Below are 11,246 nucleotides of genomic sequence, written 5' to 3' on the forward strand. Positions count from 1 at the left end.
GATAGCAGAAGTTTGTAGTCAGTTCAAGATTAAGCATCATAATTCCTCTCCATATCGCCCAAAGATGAATGGGGCAGTAGAAGCTGCTAATAAAAACATCAAGAGGATAGTGGGGAAGATGACTGAGACTTATAGAGATTGGCATGAGAAACTACCATTTGCACTTCTAGCTTATCGAACGTCCGTCAGAACTTCTACAGGGGCAACTTCTTTCTAATTGGTTTATGGGATGGAAGCAGTGTTATCCATTGAAGTAGAGATATCGTCTCTCCAAATCTTGTTAGAAATAAAGTTGGATGAGGCTGAATGGATACAATCGCGATATGATCAGTTGAACTTGATTGAGGAAAAGAGGCTGCGGGCCATTCGCCATGGTCAGATGTATCAGAAGCGAATGATGTGAGCTTATGATAAGAAATTTCATCCAAGAGAATTTCATGAGGGGGATGTGCTAAAAAAGATCGTTCCCATTCAAAAAGACTTTAGAGGAAAATGGATGCCAAATTGAGAGGGGCCGTATGTCATGAAGAAAGCTTTCTCTGGAGGTGCATTGATTTTGACAGAAATGGATGAAAAGAGTTTACCCAACCCAGTGAATTCAGACTCAGTCAAAAAGTACTTTGTCTAAAGGAGAGGAGAATCTAAGGTGAAAACCCGTAAAGGGTGCCTTGATTTTTCGAAAAAAAAATTTCAGAAAGGCCAAGGTGAAAACCCGCAAAGGGTGACTTGTGACCAAAGGAGTTTTGAGTTGAAAACCCGAAAGGGCAGCTCAAATTTTGAAGGGCATACAGTAATCTTGTTATATCTAATTCAACGAAAGGTGAAGCGCGTTGCATACCGGGGCATCAACGAAATACTTTGGATATTTTAAACACATGTTGAACTCAAGAAAGTCTTCTTAGAGCTGGTGTATAGACGTTCAAGTGGCGATATCTAGGGCATCTAACTTTTGTCCTGTTTGCTATCTTTAGATTCTATTTCTTCTCAAAGATAGACTTTCAGATTAATTTCCCTTATATTTTTGACAAATTCATTCAAATCTAATTATTCTCAAGATTAATTCATCTTCCATTATTCTTAAAGTATGTTGCATTGAAATAATGATAGATAAACTAAATAATTTTCACAAATGAAGTTTTGCGCATTACTCTGGAAATTTCTAGAGGATACAGGAAACTAAAGCAGGACAATTGTTCGAGAAATTCACGTAAGTAAGGGTTGAAAGAACTTGAGGAATTTCTTTCTTCCAGTCCGAAATGATGATTAGACAAATCAAACGATTCGATTCTAAGAAAAGATCATCTTACAGATATTCTCGATGGGTCGTAGCATTTGAAGAATGATACAAGCTTATATGTTGAGCAGGAATAATACTTTGAGAAAAGTAAAGATAAACGAAGGAATGAGTGGTAACGTCTAGAACAGAGGTCATATTCATAACATTTTGCATCATAACATGTCTAATTAGGAGCATTTGACTCACTTCGATTATAGCATCCTAATCATTAGGCATGAGCACATATGCATTCTACAGGTTATGTAGATCAAAGATGATGTGCCTTAACCCTCTAAGCAGTAAGGTAACAGACCAAAGTATAGCAGATCTGGCCTTCACGTGTTTACACTGAAGCGGATCCAAGATAACAAGATTTGACTTCTCTATCTTTGACGAGGAGCAAATCCAAGACATAGCAGAACTAACTTTTAGATGTTTTTCACATCAAAACATATCCAAGATAACAGATCTGGCATCTCCATTTCGACGGAGAACAGATACATAACAGATCTAACCTTCAGATGATTTTACAGAAGCAGATCCAAGATGATTTGGCATCCTTGTGTTCACAAGGAGCAAATTGAAGATACATAACAGATCTAACCTTCAGATGATTTCACTGAAGCAGATCCAAGATGATTTGGCATCCTTGTGTTTACAAGGAACAAATCGAAGACATAGCAGATTTGACTTTCGGATGTTCCCACACCAAAGCAGATCCAAGATAACAGATCTGGCATCTCCATTTCGATGGAGAACAGATACATTGCAGATCTAACCTTCAGATGATTTCACTGAAGTAGATCCAAGATGATTTGGCATCCTTGTGTTTACAAGGAACAAATCGAAGACATAGCAGATTTGACTTTCGTGTTTACGCCAAAGCAGATCCAAGACAACAGATCTGGCATCTTCATTTCGACGGAGAGCAGATACATAGCAGATCTAACCTTCAGATGATTTCACTAAAGCAGATCCATCCTTGTGTTCACAAGGAGCAAATCGAAGACACAACAGAATTAGCTTTCACGTGTTTACGTTGAAGTAGATCTAAGATGATTTAGCATCTCTGTATTGTCAGAAAACAAATCAAAGAAGCAGATTTGGCATCTCTGTGTTCGACGGAGAGCAGATCGAGGATATCAACATGACAGTCATGAGTTTGCAAGAAACAGATTGAGGACCATGATCAGATAAGGCTGGGCAAATTTGGTCTTTCTATGAGTCTTTGCTCGATTCCTGTTACACAACAATGAGCAAAGAGGGGAGCTGTAATAGCCCAAATTTGACCGGGCTTTAAAATGGCAAAATAGATAAATAAATATTTATTTTAAAGTCCATTTAACAGTCCAGGTTACAAAGCCTAAGCATTGTGGCCCAAGCCTAAACAAACCACATAACCAATACCCGTGTAACCCAAATACACCCGAAGCCCAACACATACACTAAACCCAATAACCTATTAGCCCCTAAAACCCTTAAGCCGATTACAAAACTTAAGTGGCCCAATTAGCCCAAACTTTTACACTGAGGCAGGAAACCCTAAGGTTTTTGCCTTTCCCTCCTAGCGCCGCAACATCTTCTAGAAGATTCGGGGAGCGTCTGTCTAGCTCCTGAATCAAGGCCATCAATGCACTGTCAACACGCCATTAATGCGCTGTCTAGAAACATATCTTCCTCACGTCTGTCCAGCTCCTGAATCAAGGCCGGATTGACTCTGTTCCAGCGATCTTTCGCTGCCAAGATTGTTGCTCCTGTAGCAATCCTGGCCTTGGATTGTGCCACCATTGATGCTCCAACATTCATCACGCCAGCAACCTTTGAATCACTGAGATCCTCGCGGTCACCTGCAGGAAAAAGAAAGGAATCAAAGCAAAAATTGCAGCAGATAGACCTAAACAAATATGGAAAGAAATCTAAGGTTTCTTTCCAAAACAGAACAGCTTCCAGGCCTTCTTCAAACCTGCAAAGAAAGAGGGTAGGGAGACAACCAAAAATAAAAGAGAGAGAGCAAAACAGATAAAAAAAAGACACAAAAAGAAGTGAAAAACGAAAGCAGTTGTAAAACCCTTTTTTTACATATATAAAAAAGAGATCAATTTCTTTAAAAGGTAATAGAGCCGATTGTTTTGTTTTCATTTTCTCACTTACCTGTTTGTTTTCTTTACATATATGTAGATTTTTGCATAAAATAAAAAGGAAAACGAAAGAGAAGGGTGTTTATCTACCGATCTGCAAAGAAAAAAGAGGATTTTCACCTCCAGCCACCTTATAAGGTGGGGTTGGAGACGGCGCGTAGGCGCGTGAGAGTCCGATGATGGAGGCTCGACGGAGCTCTGAGGACTCTCTTCCTCCTTTTCCTCTCTGCCTTCAGAGGATTTTCTTTTTTCTTTTTAAAAAAAATAGAGACCAAAATGATTTCCAAGGCTTAAAGCAGTCTTTTATAATTCTTTAAATACGACGTTGTTTATACTTAACTTAATAAACAGCAAAACGGTGTCGTTTCGATATAACCCAGGAAAGATCCGGGCGTTGACCTGGCCCGGGGAGGATCTGCGTGTTTTCCTTGGGGTTAATAACCTGATTTGTCCTTCTGTTTTTTTGCTTATAATTATGTTTTATTTTATTTCTGATTTAGCCCTAATATTTTGATTTAATTTCAATTTAATCCTGATGGCAGTTTTTAAAACGGTATTAGGGAAACGATGCCATTTTGGGACGAGGGTTAATTATTCATGAGTCATTCGATGTTCGATTTGTATTCAAATCGGTCCAACCCCTTTTTAAGAATTTACCCTAAAATTTTATTTGATTTCCATTTTAATCCTTATTATTATTTTATATATATATTATTCCTTTTATAAAGTTCATTTATTTATTTTTTACATATTCATATTTTTTACTATATTATTATATTATTTTATATTTTATTATATATTTATATTATTATTACATATTATTTATTATGTATTATTTTTATATATATTATTATTTATATTATTATTTTTATATTTAAATATTAAATCGATGTTATACATTTTATTAATTATTTATTTATATATTTTTATATTTATCTTTTAAAAAAACTTGTATACTTTATATCCCATGCTATAAAGTTGTTTTTCCATTACATATATTATTTTATTTATATTATTACCATGCATTATTATTAAATATTGTATTTTAATTTATATTATATGTATATTTTAATAATTTTTCACTTTATTTTATATTTTATATATACTAATTATTTTATATATATTTATATTGTATACATCATTATGTATTAAATGTTATTTTATAATTTGATGATTGTATTTTATGTATATTGATACTATATTGTTTTTTTTGTTTATATGAAAAGTTGTATAGCATGCATCATTTTTAAATTAATATTTACTTTGTATGTTTGTATGTTTTGCTTATTCATCTTCAATATATGCTATGTATATCTTTGTATGTATGTTGTTATATGACTAAGATTTGCTATATTTATATGTATGTATCTAATGTATGGCCTTACATTATTGCTATCATATCATTTAAATGCATGTTTTATTATCGCAATATGCTATCTCATATGTTATAATGTATATATATGGTTCTTCATGCATCAATTAAAAACGAGATTCTAAAGTTTTCAAAATAAAAAGGGCAATGCTTAGTATTTGGAAGCTTCGAGAAAGGTAGCGCCCTAACTTACTGGGTTGCAACTTTTCTCATTGAGTTCGAATAGTCCAGCACCCTTCTAAATTTTTAAGGTTTTCAAAATACGAGCGACTGTCTTGGGATTTCAAAATGTTGTGTCCTAACTTACTGGATATGACGTTTTGTCGTTTCGAGATAGAGATCTTCAAAAAGGTGAGCTTAGCTTCGAATGTCTTAAAAACGTTGCGTCCTAACTTACTGGATGTGATATTTTGATTAATTTGATACAAGTGTACCTTAATTTTCAAAATCAAAATATTCTTAAGAGGATTGCATCTTGAATTTTTTTAAATTTCCGACATTAAAGACACTTAATAATCAACCAGGTACCAATTTTTGGGCGTTACGAGGGTGCTAACCCTTCCTCGTACGTAACCGACTCCCGAATCTGTTTTCTCGACTTTAGTAGACCAAAATTAATGTTTTAAAACAAAACATTTTATAAGGTGATCCAATCACACCTAAAAAGATTGGTGGCGACTCCCGTTTTTCTTAAAGTCGATTCCCATTTTCCAAAACTCGATAAAAAAATGGTCTCGACACATGTGTTATTATTTAGTTTCAAACCATATGTTTCATTATTTATTGTATATTATTTCACGTGTTATTATTTAGTTTTAAACCATATGTTTCATTCATTTTTAATATCATATAAACCTTTGTGTTTTAAATATATAGTTTCCACAGCCATGTGATTGAATTTCTACTATATTATAACACAATTATATTCTTTTCATCCAATAAAATTTGAAGCCAAGCAGAGTCAAACCTTTCAATAGATGCCAAAGTTTTCTTAACCTTATTTTCTTTATTCAATAAAATATTAGAATGAATCGTTAAAAAAATCAAAATTAAAATTTTATCTAATCTTTAAATGATCACAATTTAAAATTAAAAATAAATTATATTATCACTTTTTTATCCAATAAATTAAAAATAACTATTTTCCTTTTTTTTCATTTGAATTTCAAGATATTTTATTTCAAAATAGAAAAATTTTCAATTTTTAATGAAAATTGTGATTTTGGTGGTAGTTTAATAACCAAGTTTTGATCTCTTATTGTAATTCTTTTTTCTCTTAATGACTAATTTAAATACATGATTGTTGAAAATTCTTTATATTATTATCATTAAGAAAATGAAATATCATAACACAACAATTATTTTGTTTAATTAAGTTATTATATTTTAAATTAAACTTAAATATTTATTTAATATATTTTAATTTATAGATACAAGTAATCTGTCAGTGCTAGTGTGACAGTATATGATTAAAAAATAATGGAAAAAATAGAAACGAAGTTGAAGGAGAATAAGATCTAGAATAACAAATTAAAAAGTTACAAAAAAAAACGTGGAAATTAGTATTGGTGTGACGGTACAGTGATTAAAAAATAATATTTTTGATAAAATAGAAATTAAAACTCATACATTTAAAGAATTATATAAGCACAGTTTACGGATCAATCCCACAATTTTAAAAATAAGATAAAAATTCTTGACCGATAGACTCATTTAAAGAAAATAATAATTTCTTGAATAATAATAGATCAAATTATTTGTGTTTAATACAAAATTTTAATAAACAATATAATGTTTGTAGAAAAGGTTGAGCAATTAAATTATTTTAACACTAAACGCCAACAAAGATATCAATCAAATCTACCCAAGGATCTACTATATATTAATTTAAGTTTCATGAAAACCATGCCATTATCGATTAATGACTTTTTTTTCTTTCTATTTGATAACCTTTAATCAAATATCTCACTTTATTTAAAAAATAGTATTTAAGGATAATATGTATTGTGGTTGATGGACATCAGTTGATGATGTCTATAAATACATGCAACTCATAAATGCATTTGGATCATACAAAACTCAGACAAAGATGTCTTCTAAAATGTCCAAGGAAAATCGCCATTTGGCCGATTTTGTTCCTAGCTTTTGGGGGGATATTTTCCTCTCTACTCCTCCTGGAATGGTACGTTTCTACGTGTGAAAACCTCTTTGTATGAGACTAGACATATATCTACCTTACTAGGACTTGGTCTGTCTATTTATTGAATAGTGATATAAGGTAAAACTATCATGAAAGTTTTTATGGTACGAGTTAGATTTTTTACTAAAAAAACAGGTAAGTCAGTCATTGTATGTTAAAAATTCTGTTTGTTTCCACTGTGAAGTGATGATATATCCCTATTTGGTTGCTTGAATTAATCTCTCCATGTCAATAATTCTATCCATTTCATTGTTTGTAAAAAAACTCCATCTATTTTTGCTTGAATTAGTTTTTTCACGTCAGCATAAGATACATGTGGCTGCCATGCATCACTATCTCGCTATTCCATCAACTGCATCAATACTTAATAGTAAAAATAAATGAAATTTTTAATAGAATGACTAGTTTACTCTTTGATCTAACGTACAAGGACTAGTTTGCCCATTTGTTAAGTTAAGGGGGCAAAATGCAATTTGATTCCCAGTACAAGGGCCTTCATGGTACTTTTACCCATTATGATTTTTTTTATCTTATGTTACTGTCTTCACTTTAGCCCTTAACTTTTTTTTCCTCATATTAAACCTCACTGTTGCAAAAATTTTCAAATAAGTCCAAAAGTAATGGAAGCCGTTAGTAAGCTAATAATTAATATTTTATCCAACGTAAGTTGATAACTCTACTAAAGTGGCATGATATGGCATCGATGACTTGACATTAGTTTTTTTTTAATTTAAAAATTCAAAGATTATAAAAATATATAAATTCTTAAAAAAATTTAAAACTATAGAAATTAAGAAAAGATAAATTCTTAAAAGGTTTGTCAACAATTTTAAAAATATTTATTTACCTTGCTTTAAAAAATATATATAAAAATGGAGCTCCATCTAGTATTGAATAAAGGTGTTTATGGGCCGAGCCGGGTTGAGTTGAATTCTGGTCAGAACAAAACATGATATTGACATATTTAAGGGTTGCCCAAGCTTAGCCCAAATTATGGCCTTAGAATTTTGTCTAAATCCGCTTATATTTGTAAAAGACTAATTTAAACCTATTTTAAATTTGCTTCTATTTAAAAATATATTTATATTATTTTAATTTAATATTTAATATTTATATATTTTATTTATTAAAATTTTAGATATAGTTATCTTAACATTTTTTAATGTTTATATTATAGTAGTAATATATATGACTATAAATTTAATTTTTATGTATTATAAATTACATAATATATAAAAATAACATAATATATTACAAACTCTAAAAAAGGGCATGGCCGAGTTGGGCTTGAGCTTAAACATTCAAGGTCTGAGTTCAACTTATATTTTAAACGGATCTAATTTTTTTGCTCAAACTCTCTCAATATTTGGATGGGCATTAGGGCCAACTCAACCTGTGAATAAATCTAATACCGATTTTTAGTAATGGTGATGAATCCGGGACATGTTAGATTTAACTAGTGCCGGGGTTGTTTCGGTTAAGGTTTAGTGGAACTCTTGATTAGTTCTTTTCCAAAAAAAATATATAATTTGTTTTTATAAAATTAACCTGAAATGGGTAGCAAAACTGTTTACTGTTAGTCGTTGCAATATTGTGGGTGACATTGAGAAATAAAACACTTAACAAAGGTTAGAGTTGAATATTTTTGCAACTCTCTCATCTCTATTCTCATTCTAATATGATGGACGCATGAAAATGTATACTTTAAATTTAGTTGAAAACTTTTCACACTTAAATAGGATATGGATGCCAGAACTCAACAAGAGTATGAAGAATTGAAGCAGAAAGTGAGGAGAATGTTGGTGACAAATATGGACAAACCAACCCAAAAATTACACATAATTGATGCAGTCAAACGCTTGGGTGTAGCTTACCATTTTGAGAAAGAGATAGAAGACGCCCTAAAAGTTATATATGATCATTATTGCAATCATATTCAGATTGATGATGATGAAGATCTCTACACTACTGCTGTTCGATTTCGTTTGCTACGAGAGCATGGCTTCAATGTTGAGTGCGGTATGCTTTAATTTATTATATATATATAATTGTAAAAAAGTTCATAATCTTAGACATGCAACTATATTTAAGAGGTGAAATCCAATAATTTTAAAGTTGGAATACTTGCTTTTATGTTTTTCTCAGTTTTCATGACTTCATTTAGGAAAGTAATGATTCAAATTTGATTGGATTGAGCAGAGACCTTCAACAAGTTCAAAAATGAGAAAGGAAAGTTCAAAGAATCCTTAATTAGTGATGTGAAAGGCATGCTAGAATTGTATGAAGCTGCACATTTTCAATTACACGAGGAAAATCTATTAGAAGAAGCTCTTTCTTTCACCACTTTTCATCTAAAGTTGGCAGAAACTACGGTAGACTATCCTCTCTCCACACAGATTGCTAATGCCCTAAAGCGACCCCTTCGTAAGAGCTTACCAAGGTTGGTTGCTTGGAGCTACATTTCCATATATGAAGGATATGGTACTCTAAGACAAAAATTTAATGAAATTCGCAAAGTTAGATTTCAAAATGGTACAACATTTGCACATGAAGGAGATAAGTGAGATATACAGGTAATCTATAGTGCCACAAGGTTTTCATCCAAATAAGAACCTTTTATACACAGGTTTATAAATAATATATATTTATTCTTATTTTAGGTGGTGGAAAGGTTTAGATGTTGAAATCAATTTTCCCTTTATACGAGATAGATTGGTGGAATGTTACTTATGGATATTGGGAGTATATTTTGAACCTCATTACTCTGTTGCTAGAACTTTCATGACCAAAGTAATATCGTTGACATCAATTGTGGATGATACTTATGATGCGTATGCCACATATGAAGAACTTGAAATCTTTACAAAAGCAATCCATAGGTAATTAAACAGACAAAGGTAAATTTTTTTCGATTGAATTATAGAGAGAGCTAGGCATTTGAATTGATGACATACTGTAGGTGGGATATCAATTGCCCTGATCAACTTCCAGACTGCATGAAATTGTGCTATAGTGAGCTCTTAAAAGTTTTTAAAGATATGGAAGACTTGATGTCCGAACAAGGAAAATCATATCGTGTCCAACTCGCAAAAGAAGCGGTATATATGATGATCAAACATTCTTAATTTGTAATTTTAATAAACTAAATTAGTTGGTTTTTGCTAACTTCTTTATTTGTTTGTTTGTCAATAGATGAAACAAGTATGTCAAGTCTACTTTGTTGAGGCCAAATGGCTGCATGAACATTATATGCCAACGGTGGAGGAGTACTTGTCTGTTGCATTAGTTTCTACTTGTTATCCAATGCTTACAATTGTATCCTTTGTCGGCATGGAGGGTAGCATAACGAAGGAGACATTCACTTGGGCATTTAATACACCAAAGATTCTTCGAGCTTCAACAATTATTTGTAGGCTGATGGATGATGTTGCTAGCCACCAGGTATATCATTTATTTTCATCATTGTAGTGCTCGGGTTGATTTCGATTCGATTTTTTTAAAACATTTATTTAAAACTTATGTTTATTGTAGTTTGAGCAAGAGAGGGAACATGTTCCTTCGGCTGTGGAGTGTTACATGAAACAATATGGGGTATCAGCACAAGAGGCATACGATGAGTTCTACAAGCGAATAAATAATGCTTGGAAGGATATGAACGAAGCGTTCTTGAAACCAACGGTGGTGCCGACATCGGCTCTTAATCGAATTCTTAACCTTACTAGGGTTATAGATCTCCTTTACAAGGATGAAGATGCTTATACGCGTGTTGGTGATTCAGCAAAAACTAGCATCATTGCCCTGTTGATTGATCCAATCTCAATTTGATTCAAGAAGTTTAAAGTTCGAATAAACCCAAAATCACTTTCGAAAACCGGTATCTGTATGAAATTTAGTCTCTTATTATCGGGTTGTCACCTCATATATAAAATAAATAATGTTCTGCTTGGCAACCTTTTCCTACGTTTGAGTGCTTCAAGTTTAGTTTGAGTTGTTTAGGTGTTGACTATGTATTTTTTCTATTGTATAAATAAAATTTTATGACTAAATGATGTTGTTTGAAATTGTGTGACTTAAATCTCATCATTTGCTAAAAAAATAAATATATAGTGGTAAAATAAGAAAATTTGTGAGAGTGAAAGGCCGATCGTTCTTATTACTTTACGATTGTTTTATTATCATTATCGATGTTTATTATAGCAAATGTGGCAGACAATTTTTTAGGGGAATGTCCTCCAAAGGATGGAATAATCAATGTGATGA

General features: G+C 32.0%; 1 pseudogene; it reads left to right on the forward strand.

Moving 5' to 3' along the window:
• The first annotated feature begins 6,876 nt into the window (after nucleotides 1-6,876).
• Nucleotides 6,877-11,020, forward strand: LOC107942997 ((+)-delta-cadinene synthase isozyme A-like; annotated as a pseudogene).
• The last annotated feature ends 226 nt before the right edge of the window (nucleotides 11,021-11,246 follow it).

The sequence above is a fragment of the Gossypium hirsutum genome, chromosome A11 (assembly GCF_007990345.1).
Source record: "Gossypium hirsutum isolate 1008001.06 chromosome A11, Gossypium_hirsutum_v2.1, whole genome shotgun sequence".
Classification (NCBI taxonomy): Eukaryota; Viridiplantae; Streptophyta; class Magnoliopsida; order Malvales; family Malvaceae; genus Gossypium; species Gossypium hirsutum.